Source organism: Apodemus sylvaticus, chromosome 7, assembly GCF_947179515.1.
Source record: "Apodemus sylvaticus chromosome 7, mApoSyl1.1, whole genome shotgun sequence".
Taxonomy (NCBI): Eukaryota; Metazoa; Chordata; class Mammalia; order Rodentia; family Muridae; genus Apodemus; species Apodemus sylvaticus.
In genome coordinates this window covers 90,275,097-90,291,835 of record NC_067478.1, presented here as the reverse complement: position 1 = coordinate 90,291,835, position 16,739 = coordinate 90,275,097, and the positions used below count along the sequence as shown (strand labels likewise).

Genomic DNA, 16,739 nt, shown 5'->3' with positions numbered 1-16,739 from the left:
TAGGTTCATTGGTCCTCTAGGTCTATGAATTCCTGAATTAAGCAGGTGACCCACCCAACTACCTAAACAGTAAAGCCAAGGACTGCCAGAAGACTTTCCCGGAACTTAGCCCAAAGTCTGGGGGGAAGGACTTGCCCAAACTGTTAAAAGGTCTGACCTCAATTAAAGTTGGGGCCTCAATCGGTAAATTATTGTCCTGGCCTCATTCTTTTCGCCCTTACCATCCATCCCTCAGCTTCTGATCCAGGAAACCAGTTCATAGTAGCTGTAGGCAGCTACAGAATACAACATCATTTTAAAATACAAGCAAAACAAAAGTATTTTGTTATTTAAAACATTAAAATTAAATATATTTGAGTTATCCTGCTCCTCCCCCCATGTCCTTCTAGATCATCTTCCTTTTCATACTCACCTAATCTTAAGCTGTTTCTCAATAGACAAGAAAATCCCAACACAACAATAAACCTCCCCAAAGCTAAGGAAAGAAAAGTGTTCCCTACATAAAACCACCAATCTATAACCAAATAAAATCTCTATACCATAATATCACCCCCCACCCCCCACACACACACACCAAAAACAAACCTGTGAAGTCTGTTATATGTTGGTCAATATTGCTGAAGATGAGGCCAATTGTAGAGTAGTTGATATACCCAGTGTGACTCTATTATAGAATAAATTGATAATTATATAATAATGATATAATGATAATTATATAATAAATTCTACCTCTCTCAGCAGGTATAAATGACAGCTTAGTTCTTAACCTATTCCATATTGACTAGTAATTTTTTTCATTTTCTTTTTAAATTCAACAAGATAAAATATAGAATAATAAGACCAAAGGTACGAAATAAAACTTGGATAAGAACAACTAACAGAAAGAAAGAGCCAAAGAGAAAGAGCAAGAATCAGTACTCACACTTAGGAATCCCATAAAACACTTAACCTAAAGACACAATGGATTCACAGAAGACATTTTAGGCTTCTTATGTTTAGAGTCAGCAATTACTTAACCATATATTTTTTTATTATAAATGAAACCATATTCTGCTTCATAATAAGTTGCATTTCTAGTAATTAACACTATGTCTTGAATATATAAATTAAAATTATTTAACAGTTAAGGTACCAAACAGCTTCAATTGTAAAACAATCACATTGCCCAAGTTTAAATTATCATATACAGAAATGTTGGTTGTGGTTTTATATTTGAGGGATTGGGAGAATATTTAGGGGAGCAGGAAATCTAGTTAGTCTGGTTCTTAACTGTATTCACTTGATATGACTAAAAGCAATAGGGAAAATATCACAAGACAACACCCATAAATGAAGACTAAGACAACTTTCTGTTCTGTTGCTGTGAAGAAATATCATGGCCAAACAAATTACATAATCAAACATGTAGCTGGAGATTTGATTAGAGTTATAGAGGGTTAGTCCATGTTCTTTTTTTGTGGGGAACTTTGCAGCAGGCAACCTGACAGTCATGTTGCTAAGGCAGTAGTTAAGAGCTACATACTGATCTATAGACAGCAGAAAAGACAGTGAGACTAAGCCTGGAATGGGCTTTTGAAACATTGAAGCCCATCCCTGTTGTGGGTTGCTGTGATGCTGTTTTCTGATGCTAATTTTGTTTCCTCAGGAGGGGTTGCCCTCCTAAGAGCAGTCCTTTATGTACTCAGGTGATATCATGTGAATATTTGCCCATTTATTTTCAGATGAACAAATTTTATTTAAATTATATTAAAAAATTACAATTTTATAGTTCTTTTAATTTTTTCCTTTTCTTTTATTGGATATTTCCTTTAATTACATCTGAAATGTAAATAAACCCTTTCCAGGTTTCTCCTTCAGAAGGCCCCCATTCACCCACTCCTGCCTCCCCACCCTGGTATTCCCCTCCTCTGGGGCATTGAGTCTTCACAGGACCAAGAGCCTGTGCTCTCATTGATGCCAGACAAGGCAAACCTTTGCTAAATATGTGTCTGGAGCCATAGGTTGCTCCATGTGTACTCTTTGGTTGGTGGTTTAGTCCCTGGGAGCTCTGGGGTCTGTGTGTCTGGTTGGTTGAAATTTCTTTTGCCTATTGTTATTGGTCAAATAAAGGCTAGAGCCTTAGATTTGCCAGGTGAAGTAAAATATGGGACAGGAGTTCTAAGAGAAATGAGAGAGAAAGAGAAGGAATAGGAGCAGAACCACCTGGCTGGGAGAAATTACAAGTTGCAAGGGTATCATAAGTGGGGGATAGTTTGGTGTGGGCATAGAGCTGCCCCATCTAGACATAAAGCTTTTAAATATAATAACTGGAATGTGTATTTTTATGGGTTTATTGGGGTTGAAAATCACTTAAATAATTAGAGCTCCAGTGCCTTGCTTAGAACTCAACTAAGCTGAGAAAAAGTCCACTTACTCTATCCATCCAATCTGTCTGGTTATATGTATGGTTGCATATGTATATGTATGTGTATATGTATATGTATATGTATATGCAAATGTATGTGTATGTATATGTATGTGTATGTGTATGTATATGTATATGATCAAGTTGCTGGAACTTGTTTTGCATAATCCATTCAATGTATATGTGTTCATGTATGTGATTTTTCTCACTTTTTTCTTTTCTATTGCAATGACCCCTAAAGAGTTTTTCAAGTTCAGAGTTTCTTATCAGTCACAGAGAGTGCTGGTATCAGTGAATCAAACTTTATTCCATTAGAGAAAAGTTGATCATTTGCCAAATCTATGCTCTTGCTCCAGTTTCCCCTGATCTGTCGAAGCCAGTCTTCAACAGCTCTTGACACTCAATGTTGCTTATAGTCCTTCATAATATTCCGAAAAGAATTATACTAGTTTACCAGAAATTTCTGTTTGCCAGCAATTTTTTCTGTGTCATTTCAACATCTTTCTATCCCAGGCTATAGATCATAGATTTCAGTATAGATGAAAGGATTGTATAAAACACAGATGACACTTTCTATTGGTTTATGGAGAAGGCTGACGATAGCTGCAAATAAGTGAATACCTACAAACCCCCAAAGTTAGCAAATGTAATAAAGATTATTATTTTAGAAATCATTTTTAGAATATTAATATAGATTTTTAGAATTTAATTTTTAGATTTTTAGAATTTAATTTTTTAGAATATTAATAGATTTAGAATATCAAAACAGATGTGAAATTAAAAACACACAATTCCCTGCAGGTCAGTAGCATAAAAAGATGCATGTAGATTGTCTGCCCATCAGAATGTTGTGCAAACAACACATATAGATTGGGTTTTGGGAATTTTCTGGCAAAATAAATCTGTTATGATACTGGTCCACAATTGTGAGGGTGGGGCTATCAAAGAAGCCTCTTTAGAGAATTATAAAAAATATGTACATATATGCAGTTAAGAACAATTCTTGAGAAAAGGGATTATAGACTTCTAAAGCAGTAAGGAGTACTATATGGAGTATTTTTAGGGATGAAATGGAAAATTAATGCAATCATTATACTATCAGAAAAAAATTTTTTTTGAACAAGTAAAATGAAAAGTGTTTTTTAGTCCCTAGGATTATGTGACATGATTTTTATAAAACAGTACACTTCTTTAAACTTTACTTTATCACTGCATTCTATTTTAACATGTTAATTATTGCATGGTCATTTATGTGTTGAATTTATATTTTGTTACATATTCCTTACATATTTGTTATTATAAGTCATGTAATAACTTTACATTAAGTTTCATATGTGATTATTGCATCATGCATTATATAAGTGAATTAAAAAATTCAATGAGTATATCAACAGCTCAAAATAACTGTAAACCAACATGCCTTAAAATAAAATAAGTAAGCATGGAAGTGGCTTTCTTGATGTTCTACTGAGAGGGTAAATTTCAAAATGCATGAAGAAGCTGTAGACATACATGTACATAGAAGATAGCATGAAAGTGGGTCTAGACAAATTATTACTCAAACGACTGTGTTGAAATCAGATATAAAACACAGCAGGGGAGTCTCAGATTGAAAGAGATAAGAACTTCTATTCAATACAACCATCTTTCTCAGGTTGGAGTATTTCTTGTTTCTCTTCTCTCTAGATTAAAAAAGAATTGGCTTGTAGAGTATGAGAAGGGTAAGCAAAACTTAATATTAATGACAATAAAACTGCTACCCAAAGCCACTTGCTACTTTGTAAAGGTTGGTAGTTATGAAGATTTAATATATTGTATAGAGATAATAAAAATCCATTTAAAAAGAATAGTTATAATGACCTAATGCTAGAATTTCATTCCTCATGATTTAACTCAGTAAAATCAGCACAGATATTCATTATATTCTTTGAATTTTAATTACACAATGAAATCAAGCATTACAATTCTAGCTTCTCTTTAAAATGGTAATTTAATAAAAGTAAACATATTTTCAAGATATTAAAGCATTGTATTCTCTAAAATTTTAAAATTATATGCAAATGGTGTTTCCTACAGAAGTTCTGGTGAAGAAGAAAAAATTAAAAATGAGAGGAATAACTAATATATAATATTTTGACTTTTGGCTTTACCACATGTACAGAGTCACAGAATTATTTTATTTGGACAAATTTACCTAAGGACTAAACAAAAGTGTTTTCAGTCATCTCTTCATTAGTAAAAAACTGATAGAATATAAGACATTTATGTACATTTCTTTGAAAAGTTGATATGTTATATTTTGATATTTGCATTCTCTATCCACTCTTTCCCTGCCTTCCCTTTTACACAATTTTGTGCCTTCATTTTCTTCCCTCCTCTAAAATCCAATTTCTCAGGCCTATACATACTTGAGTATGTGACATTCCACTGGAGCTTTAGTGATTTATCAGGGGCTATACACATAAAGAAAACTGATCTTCCATCACCCAGAAACCATCAACTGCAAAGAGTTATAGGTTTTCATCTACCTTGGGCTTATACCCAACTAGTGCATACTGCCAGATCTTGCCATGTTGGTAAACGTGTACGATGCAATAACAGCAATAACAATAAGACTATACTGATATGCCTACTAATGCAATGGAGGCATGAAAATGTCGGGTATCCCAACCATTTCTTTTTGGACTTAGGCCAACTTCTCAAGATGAAACCCAAGTATGGCACCAAGACCATATCAAGAACCTCTCTCTAGATATCTTAGAATCTATGGAAGAACCTACATCTTATACTGTATTATGAAACATTTGATAAACTTTTTTCTTTTATAATGTATTTGAAAACGCCTACATATTATTTTATATCTTCTTTGAGGCATGAAAATGTCAGGTATCCCAACCATTTCTTTTTTGACTTAGGCCAACTTCTCAAGATGAAACCCAAGTATGGCACCAAGACCAGATCAAGAACCTCTCTCTAGATATCTTAGAATCTATGGAAGAACCTACATCTTATACTGTATGATGAAACATTTGATAAACTTTTTCTTTTATAATGTATTTGAAAACTCCTACATATTATTTTATATCTTCTTTATAATGCTTTCTTGCATTACTTTTTTTTAATTCTGTATTACAACTCTCTATTTCAGAGTCAGTCTGATGTTTATGTTAACATTTTCATGCTATCTTTGGTTATCATAATCACTGAAAAGAGTGAAACTTGTTTACTCTTCCAAATACTTTTAATAGTTTTTATATGTACATTAGCAATTCAAAAGACACCTATTCCATAGAGTTTTATACCTAATACATTTCATTATGGTAAAAGTTTTACTTGATATTAAGTAACATGATTCAAATTTCATGTACATAAGCTTTTGAAAGAACTGTCAAACAATACTCAATAAATATTCAAATTTATATAAACAGAGAAAAACATTTACTATATATGTTGTTCAAGATTTGATATAATTTATCATTTACAATGTCACATGATCAATTCTTGGTTGTAACCTTCTGTTCTGATCATTTAGGGAGATGTTGGAAATTGTATGAGATGGAATCCAGCTATAAAAAGTAGTTCACCATGAGCAGTCTTTTTCTTCTAAAACCAAGTGTGATAAATTTAGCTATAAAAGAGCCAGTTTAATATTCTGCACTCTAGGACTTGTAATAAAAACGTCCTCCCTTGCTTATGTATATTCACATGGGTATGGTATTCATGATGGTTATATTTTAACTAGCACCGAAAGTAGGTATCATGCTCAGGTTTATTGTTGTGATCTTTGTGAATACAGGAGCAGGTGATTCTCAAGCCTCTGGAACTACTTTTGGGAATAAATTGATGGATGAATATTTGGGCTAGAGAAGGTATGCCTGCTACAGGGAGATCTTAATCCAAAATCATCATCTTTTGTGCTCATAATAGCACAATGGCAATGAAAGCAAAGACAGTAAGTTTCTCCTGATACATGAGATGAACATGATTATTCCACTGAGAATTGAACTTCAAGGCATTCTGTTTACATTCAGTTGATTCAAATTTTTCCTGTCCTTTTATATTGTAAGAGACTGAGGGAAAATATGGTGGACTGATTTCAGCTATGATGGTAGATTAAAAGCTGTGTTTACAGGATGCAGGCAAAATGTCTTTATGAGATGTAACAGTCTATATCCAAAGATATATAAAGTACAAGAAGCATTAGAAATCTACAAAAGGACTTATAGGTTTGTAGGAAAATGGGGGGAAATGAAAGATATTACAGTTTAAATAAAGTTTCCAAGGTGAAACTGCTTTAGAAAACCCCCAAGTCATGCTGTATTCCATTCTTTTATAATTTCTCTAATATTCAGACCTTTTAGATCTGATACAAGGGCTGAGGGCTGTTAATATTTTTATCATTATGAATATCATTATGGCTCAGAGTATTGCTGAATTTCCAAGGAGAGATATGTAAAGAATCATAAAGATTGTGAAAATGGAAGAAGATGAAAATAACCTTGAAAAAACTCTTCCCAGGATAGATATAACTGTATAAGTTATAGCCAAAGAAAAGTACTGAAGACTTAGACTAAGGCTTGATTGCCAACATTTTGTGATGAATAATATTAAGTCTCAGTTACTTTATTCAGAATCACAAAGGAAATTTACCTTTATCCTTATCTATGTGTACAGAGGGGCTCAAATTCAGTAACCTGGCTACATTGGCTGGAATACACACATACCAGAAGTGCACTTCTTTAATATCAAATAGTGTAGTTAAATTTCATTTGTAGAACAAAGCATCCATCTTCGAAAGTGATGTATAATTGAGAGAGAGATTAAGGGATGACTGAGAGAAAAAATTGACTGAACAGGATATGCCGATTCCCACAAGAATAAAGAAGAAAGAGAGGTGACTTAAGAAAGAAAAGACAACAAATCTTTAGAGAAGGTATGGGCATAGTAACTAACTCTCATTCATTGGTGATGTTATGGCAAATTGCTCCAGCTCCCACTGAAGTCACTGTGGGAGAGTTAAATAAGTAATTGGGAGAGTAAATGAATAAGCAAGTCAGTAAATAAATAAATACTTAAGTAAATACCAAATATTTTAATATTGGTATTAAAAAAATACCAATAATTTATAATTTACCACATGACCCTGCAATTCTACTCTTTGCCTACAACTAAATGACTTGATATTCTACACTAGAGTTTACTGTTCAGCCATGTTCATGCATCTTTGTTCACAATAGTTAAGATATTGAAAAAACCAAAGTGAACATCAAATGATGAGCCGATAATGAAAACACAGAGGAATTCTATTTAGCTGTAAAAAATGATTTTGAAATATTCATGCAATTAGATGAACTAGAAAATGTTGATTGCGTTCACTCAGACACAGAAAAACAAACAACACATGCTCTTCTTAATGTATAAACCAGATAAATAAAAAGAGATGATGGTGGTGGGTGTCTACTATAAAGAGAGGGATTTCATGGTGCAGGTGCTATGAAGAGAGAAATAGAAATAATTGGAGGCTGTTTGATTGCAGAGGGGGGTCGGAAATCGATGTAGAGTGAGAAGTAGGGAAGAAGAAAAAATACCAATAATAATGTTTGAAAAAATCATCAGAAATCATACAATTCTGTTTCTACAAACAAGCAAACACACACACACACACACATACACACACACACACAGCCCAAGACATTATAGCCTCTTATTATTGTTCTTACTTGTTCAATAGAAACTGAAAGTAAATCGCTATTGATAAAGACACATGATATTTGGACACAGAAGGTGGATGAACAGAGCTATATTTGATAAAGAAGACTACTTTGGGGGGGGGGACTAGCTTTGATAAGATAGTAATGTGCAATCCAAATTACCAACAGTAGAAAACTATTGTATCCATCTGTGACACACCCATGATTTACAGTAATAACAAGCAAGGCAAGCTATAAACATGGAATAGTGCTACTTACATAGTGGCAATAAACAATTACTACATTGTTCTGAAATCCTAATCATGCCTGACTCTATAAACATAGTCAACTATGGGTTTCTGTTGAGACTTGAAACCAAGAAGAGACTTTAATAGTCACAACTACTCAAATTAGTATAATCTCTAAATTGCATACTTAGTATTTATAGTATCACCCATAGATAAATCTAACTTTTTACAGAAGATGGAGACAATTACCAGAATCCATAACTCATTTTAAAAGAGGGAACAGCTGATGGTGGGATAAAAGCCACAATTAATCCATCTACATTGCATACTCTCTGGTTAAGGTTCAGGGAACACATTGGAAGAGAATAAAAGTATATTCTAATAAGCAGAATGCAACTAAGGCCATGGTAATATTTAACTCATATGCATGATAGGGAAAAGGCACCATAAATCTCAACAATACATCTTTTTAAAAAATAGAGCAAAAATAATACCACATGACATAGCAATATAAAACAGAAACATCTCAGGTACTCAATGTCTAGATGAATAGATATGGGAAATTAATGATTGCTTAGAACAGAATCAGACTTTCAATATGTACATATGAGTTAAAGGAAAAGAAGGAGTAGGGGGAATAACGGGAGTGCTAGAGAGAGATGAGGGAACAGTGTAATAACACCACTGACATAAGAAATTTAAAACTTAAAAAATGAATGAGAAAGAATCCTTTTGTTGTAAATAAAAATGAAGTTTATCATTTTAAAGTAATACCAAACATGAAGCAAAGCATATGTAATATGATGGAGTATTAACTATGGTCATAAAAATTCATATTTTCCTTACTATTTGTTTACATTATTGATTCTGAGAAACATATATCATATTAAGTACTTGAAATTCAAAGTTAAAATTTGTAATATTAAAACTTATCAAAGGTTCCTAGCAAGAAGTAATAATAATGACTAGTGAGGTACAATAGATAGTATTAAGTCAATCTATGTACTTTGGAAAACTTTGCTTTAAGAAATAATATTTATGTTACTTCTTCTAACATGACTTTTTTCTTTCAAGTATTTTCTTCAGTGCAACACTGACATCCTTATTCCTCAGGCTGTAGATCAAGGGGTTCAGCATGGGTACAATAATTGTATAAAACACAGAAGACACTTTCCCTTGGTCCATGGAGCTGACTGAAGATGGTTGTATATACATGAATGCTATAGATCCAAAGAAGACAACAACAGCAGAGATGTGGGAACTGCAAGTACTAAAGGCTTTGAACCTGCCCTCAGTGAAGCGAATGTGCAGTATGCTGGCAATAATGGAGATATAGGAAGTAATAATGGTCAACATTGGAACAAAGATATTCAGTGTACCAAAAAACAGAATCAACATTTCATTGATAAAGGTATCAGAGCTTGCAAGCCTCAAGAGAGGAAGAATATCACAGAAATAATGATTGATCACATCTAATTTACAGAACTGAATCGTAATCAAGTAGCCTGTGTTTGTTGAGGCACAGAACACAGCAAAAATATATACCACTGAAACCAGAAAAGAGTACATCTGACAGGACATGATTACATTGTAAAGCAAGGGCTTACAGATGGCTACATAGCGGTCATATGCCATTACAGCTAATGTGTAGCACTGCAGTGCCAAATGTGGTGAAGAAGTAGAGCTGAGTCATGAATTTAGGATAGCAGATGAGATTCTTCTCTGTCAGAAAGCTCACCAACATTTTAGGGGTAACAACTGTGGACTGACAGAAATCAATGAAAGGCAGATTGCTGAGAAGAAAGTACACGGGGGTGTGCAGGTGTAAACTGAGCCCGATCAGTGTGATCATGCCCATGTTCCCTGCTACAGTAATCAGATAGATTCCTATGAAGAGGGGTAAGAGGAGAAGGTGGAGTTCTTGCTTCTCTGAGAGCCCAGCCAAGAAGAACTCAGTCATTGTGCAATGGTTTGCTGTAGCCATGTCCTCCATTATTACCCTGCAGAAGAAAAACAATCATAACCCTGTTAGAGTTTATTATTCTTTCCCATGTATAGAACATACCTCTCTAAATTATTCCTGCTTTAATACAAATTTGCCATGTATATAATTACCTTAAATGGATCATCTTAGATAAATAAAATTTATCAATCATTATTTTTAAAGATATACTCAGAATGAAGATTGTGCTTCAGATAAAAATATTATCACTTAATTAATGTATTAAAATTTCTCATCATTGCAAAAGCAAAATCTCAAAATTAATATTTAGTGTATATTAGTGAGACAAATTTCATGACTGTGTTGAAGAAGTAAGCCTTCCCTAAAACAGTGAATGATTATGCAAAATCTAATTTCACTAGAGGTTTTCCAGAGCTCTAATTTTCAGAAATTCTCATTCTCTTATGATACATGATGTCTTCAAATACCAAAATTTGAAAATTAATTGAAATCCAGGGCATTCAATGTATGAAGCCCTGGATACATGATGTTACCTGGGTTAAGTACTTTTCACAGGGTGTTACCAGGATTAAATGCTGGACACATGTTACTACCAGGATTAACTACTAGGCACATGGTGCTACTTGGAAGAGGATCTGTTTGGAGCACCAGTTCTTGAATAGAACATAGTCAGTCTGTTGGGCTTACTTAGAGGGGCCATGAAAACAAAGTGCCCATATTCACTCACATTTTTGTTGCTACAACATATTTTTTATCATTTACATTATAAAGGAATAACTAGCACTGCCATCTTATCTCCGAGAAAGTTTGCAATATGATTTTGTATTGTTAAGTTATATTGACATTCTCTCAAATGAAAAATTGGATATTTCTACATATTAAAATTAGAGAAACAGACTCAATTCAGTCCTTCCTTTTCTATTTAGATGTTCAACTAAGAAGGGCTGCAATGCAGAAACACATTAACTAGGGGAAAGTATTGTACAGAGCCATAATGGGGTGTCATACCACATGGCAGGAACTTGACATTGATCAAGATGAACTTCTTCTACCAGCCTTTGTTGAGCAGGGATTACTGTGCTATTCCGGATCCCGTTCCACCTAGGGTGGAGCACTCAGAGTACAGGTAAAGTTCATTGTTCCTCCAGGTCTATGAATTCCTGAATTAATAAGGTGACACACCCAGATGCCTGAGCAGTGGGGCCAAGAACTGCAGGACCACTTCCCCAGAACTCACCCTGGAGTCTGGGAGGAGCGGCTCACCCAAACTGTTAAATGGTCTGACCTCCATTAAACTTCGGCCTCGATCGATATATTGGGCTAGATGCGAGAAGATCTCTTGAGGTGACCCTGTCTTTGCAAAGCTTTGCAGAAAACTGAAAAAGATGGTATTCTGCATGGTGAGCAACTATAGGTGTAAAAGGATATGGACTAAGTGAGGCAGTGTAGACCCAATGCTGAACTCGCTTAGGGGTAGACAGTGGAAAATGGGGCAGGAACTTTATAGGTATTTGTCCACAGCCTTTAAGAGCTGATTCAGGTGAAAAGAAAAGGGTTTGAAAATAGGCCTATGTCCACAGCTTTCAAGAGCTTCTTCAAGACGATTTGAAAAATGAGAGAGAAAGAGAGTAGAAAAATTGATTTTAAAACTCTCCTAGGAAAAAGTGGAAATATAGAGAGGCCCTGTTCCTCTGTGGACCCTACTAGAGTTATTATTTGTACTGCACAGCATGCTTCCATCTCTGTGTATTGTTTTGTCTTTGGCGCACCAATTGTATTTGTCAATTTGTGTATGTCTTTGTTTGGCTATTTGAATAACTGTTTCATATTTCATGTTAAAATAATTTGATAGAAGTTTTATCTGCTGGTGGTCTATCTCTTAATCTAGCCTCAGTTTACACAGCAGAGGCTGATTTAAGGTGTCCCACACTCAGCTAGGAGTCAAACATAGTTAGAGAGAAAGCTGCTTTTAAAAGGGGGCAGCATCCTCAAGTCTAGGATAAGTGGGTTAATGATTGTTTATCCTAAAGAAAAATACCTACAATTGTGGTTTTTGGTTCAAAGTGCTTTTTAATCTCTTGAAATTACAGCTAGAAAAAGGAAAATTTTGTTTGGTTTAAGTTTATGAGATTCCTGTAATTGCTTTATTCTTGTTTATAATTGGTCTTAAAGGTATATAAGTATATTTTTGCATGTCTTGACTATATAGAGTATTGGCTTATAAGTCATTAGACATGATTTAAAAGGTATAATGCTGATAACAAAATGTTAGTTTAAAATTGGTAGCTCAGCGTTGTAGCCATCTTAAACAACATGTGGTATGAACACAACCTAGGAAATACAGGCCTCTATGATGCTTCTAAATTAGCATGGTGTTTTATGTGAATCTTATCCTAGAAATTAGATTTACAAGGAATAAGATTTAAAATAATGTCTCTTTAATAACTTACACTGTCATACACTTGAACATAAGAACTTGCAGACAAACCTTGTGCTGTAAAAATAATGTGTTTGCCATTAATTTTAAAGAAAATAGATTGTTTAAAATTGGGTTTTACTTCCAAAGGTGTAGTTATGCTCTAATATTGAAAGATAAAATTAAGAGTTACAATAAAAATTGCCAGTGTGCCATTGGCTGCAGTTTGCAGTCTGGTTAAAGGCTCATGATTCTTCACATATTTTGTAATTAAGATAATTTTAAGTGTGATTGAGCTATGCTCATTATAGGTCTATTGCCACTTTTTCACAAGTTTATTTGCTACAATGGCAGAAGCAAAATTGAACCCCCCCAGGATCAAAAAGGATATCTCATTTGGAAATTTATTTGATAAATGGCTAGTAGAATTTTTCTGGGAAACCTGAAATTATAGGTTCCTTTTATTATTCGATCCTCATACAATGTTCTCGCAGGACAGGTGGGTTTGGGTCTGGCCTTAGACAATAGGCTCAGATTAGAAGTTATTTACATTTGAGGAACCTCATACAATATCCTTGCCTGACAGGCAGGTATTGGGCAGATTAGAAAAAAAATTACATTTGAATTAGTGCAAAGCTCCAACTTTCCTCAGTAGATGCTTGTGAGGAACTGCTTTTGTCTTGCAGAACCCACCTAGGGAGAGTTTGGCCAAAAGAACATTCTTGACAGACTTATCCAGGTGTGGTTCAAAATGCAGTTCAGACTTTTGAAAGGTTAATAAGGCTATGTCTAACTTATGAAGGTATTAAATTTTGGCCTGCCTTACTCCATACAAAATTATTATAGATTTAAAAGGTTGTTTTTTGCCTTACATTCTGATAATTATAACAGCATTTGCTTCTATAAGATAACTTTAAAGAAACAATAAAGCAATTTCATTAAAAGGTGTTTTTCCCTCAATGAATGGCTAATAGCCTTTCCTAATGTGAGAAAAAAATGTTTTGTCTCTACTTCAATACAAGAAGCTGGAATCTTAAATTTCTCAGTGTATATTGTTCATAGAATTTTATTACAGGCCTTTGCTCTTAACTATGGGCTTTTAAAATTTTTAAGTAAATGATTTTCAAATGTTAAGATATATTAATTGGCTTTATCTTATATTAACCTCATCTTAAGCTTGCCACAGGAAGACTTAAACTTCTGTTTTCAAGGTAGATATAAATTAACTGGCAAAGGACAAATAAACATTACAGATAGTAGTGAAGGCTACTATAATCAGCTGTTTATGATATGTATTCACTGCCATTCCCTGGCAAAGAAACCATTAATGTAGAATCACCTTTTTTCATCTCCAAGAAAAGATTTAACACACTCCGATAAATATATTGGTGTGTTAATAAAATGTTGTAAGATAAAATTATAAAAATATTTTAAAAGGAATGTTTTAAGAGACTAATAAAATGTTTGCTCCTTGTTTAAAACAGCAATCAAATAGATTATTGATGGTTAATCTATTACATTGGCAAGGCTTTTTATGTAAAATTAATAATTGTTATCCAAAAGATATTTCGTTGCAGTTTGCTTTCATATTTCTATACATACATCCTATAAAGTTTTATGAAAATATAATTCAAGTTAAAAGATATGTTCTTTAAATGACTGTCCTTTGGATATTTGAGAGATGATCCAGGGGCTAGAGAGATGGCTCAGCTGTTCAAAGCTAGGCTCACAAGCAAAAATATAAGAGTTCATTCCAAGCAACCACATGGTGGCTCATAACCATCTGTAATGAGATCTGATGCCCTCTGAATGTAAGTATACTGAAGACAGCTACAGCATACTTAAATATAATAAATTAATAAATCTTTTAAAAGATGCCTGGACAAGACCCCTTAAGGCAAGGCACATGAAATTTGTGTTTCAGGAAGACTATATAGAAACAATTGGCCATACAAGCATATTCTTTATATCATCAAAATGGTAATGGTTTAAAAAATAATTATATATTTTTTGTGCACATCAAATTATAAAGACTTGTTCTTGGCATCCTCAGTTTCTGTCCCGACCTGCAGGACCTAGTAACTCGGGGTGTCTAGGAGAACCCAAGCCAGGGAGAGAGAACGGGCAGGAGAGAGAAGTGAGGCCAAGCAAATGGGGTTCTGTGTCAAAGCCTCTTTAATGAAACATAAACCGTTTGGTTTTGAACACTTCGGTAAGAGGAAGTAGGGAGGGGCTGAGTGGGATCCTAAAAGCACGGGAGGAGGAAAGGTCATTTGGAATGGAAGTTGATTTCTGCTAGAGGCATTTGCAGCTTTCCTGGAATGCTGATTCTGCCCAGACCATCCCATGTGTTTGGCCAGGTAAAGAACCAGTTCATCAGCCTTGTGTGAAGAAGGAGGGGGGGCATTGCTGTAATCCACAAGGTTGGTGAACTTTCAAGGTGAGGGCTGTTGAAACTTTGGTTTTCTAGGGTTTGGTCTTCGACATATCCCCCTTTTTCTTTCTTAAGTTGGGGGGTCGCTATGGAAAGAGGGTCGGTGGAGAGCCTGTTTTAGGCTATGTGGTTTTGCCCGCACCCCCAGCACCACAGTAACTAGGCCTTTTTAGATCCTAGTAGGGCAGGGCCTCTGCCTTAGGCTATGTAAGTTTAACCCACTCCTAGCATCACATCCCACTCCAATGGCTTCATCAGGCCCTTGGTGGTTGTGATGGGCATCCAGGTAGTGGACTCACAATAATCCCATCATGGAGTCACCCTGTAGCCAATAGTGATAAAAACTGCATGGTACTGGTACAATGTCAGGCAAGCGGATCAATGGAATAGGATTGAAGACCCAGAAATGAACCAACACACCTATGGTCATTTGATCTTCAACAAAGGAGCTAAAAGCATCCAGTGGGAAAAAGATAGTCTTTTCAACAAATGGTGCTGGTTCAATTGGAGCTCAGCATGCAGAAGAATGCAAATCGGTCCATTCTTATCTCCTTGTACTAAGCTCAACTCCAAATGGATCAAGGACCTCCACATAAAACCTGACACACTGAAACAAATAGAAAAGAAACTAGAAAAGACCTTTGAGGACATGGGCACAGGGGAAAAGTTCCCGAATAGAACACTAATAGCTTATGCTCTAAGATCAAGAATTGACAAATGGGACTTCATAAAACTACAAAGTTTCTGTAAGGCAAAGGACACTGTCAAAAGGACAAAACATCAACCAACAGATTGGGAAAGGATCTTCCCCAACCCTAAATCCGACAGAGGGCTAATATCTAATATATACAAAGAACTCAAGAAGGTAGAACCCAGAGAAACAAATAACCCCATCAAAAAATGGGGTACAGAGCTAAACAAAGAATTTTCCCATGAAGAACTTCGGAGAGATGAGAAACACCTTAAGAAATGTTCAACATCATTAATCATTAGGGAAATGCAAATCAAAACAATCCTGAGATTTCACCTCACACCAGTCACAATGGCTAAGGTCAAAAACTCAGGAGATAGCAGGTGTTGGTGAGGATGTGGAGAAAGAGGAACATTCCTCCACTGCTGGTGGGATTGCAAGATGATGCAACCACTTTGGAAATCAGTCTGGTGGTTCCTCAGAAAACTGGGCATGTCACTTCCTGAGGACCCTGTTATACCACTCCTGGGCATATATCCAGATTCTTCAGCATGCAATAAGGACACATGCTTCAATATGTTCATAGCAGCCCTATTTGTAGTAGCCAGAAGCTGGAAAGAACCCAGGTGTCCTTCAATGGAGGAATGGATACCAAAAAATGTGGTATATTTACAGAATGGAGTACTATTCAGCTATTAGAAACAATGAATTCATGAAATTCTTAGACAAATGGATGGAGCTAGAGAACATCATACTAAGTGAGGCAACCCAGTCTCAAAAGATCAATCGTGGTATGCACTCACTGATAAGTGGATATTAGTCTAGAAACGTTGAATTCCCAAGAATACCTAAGAATAACTTTGAATAATCCACATATTAAATGATATCCAAAA

General features: G+C 34.9%; 1 pseudogene; it reads right to left on the bottom strand.

Moving 5' to 3' along the window:
* Nucleotides 1-9,411: 9,411 nt before the first annotated feature.
* Nucleotides 9,412-10,326, bottom strand: LOC127689986 (olfactory receptor 1537-like; annotated as a pseudogene).
* Between the last annotated feature and the right edge of the window lie 6,413 nt (nt 10,327-16,739).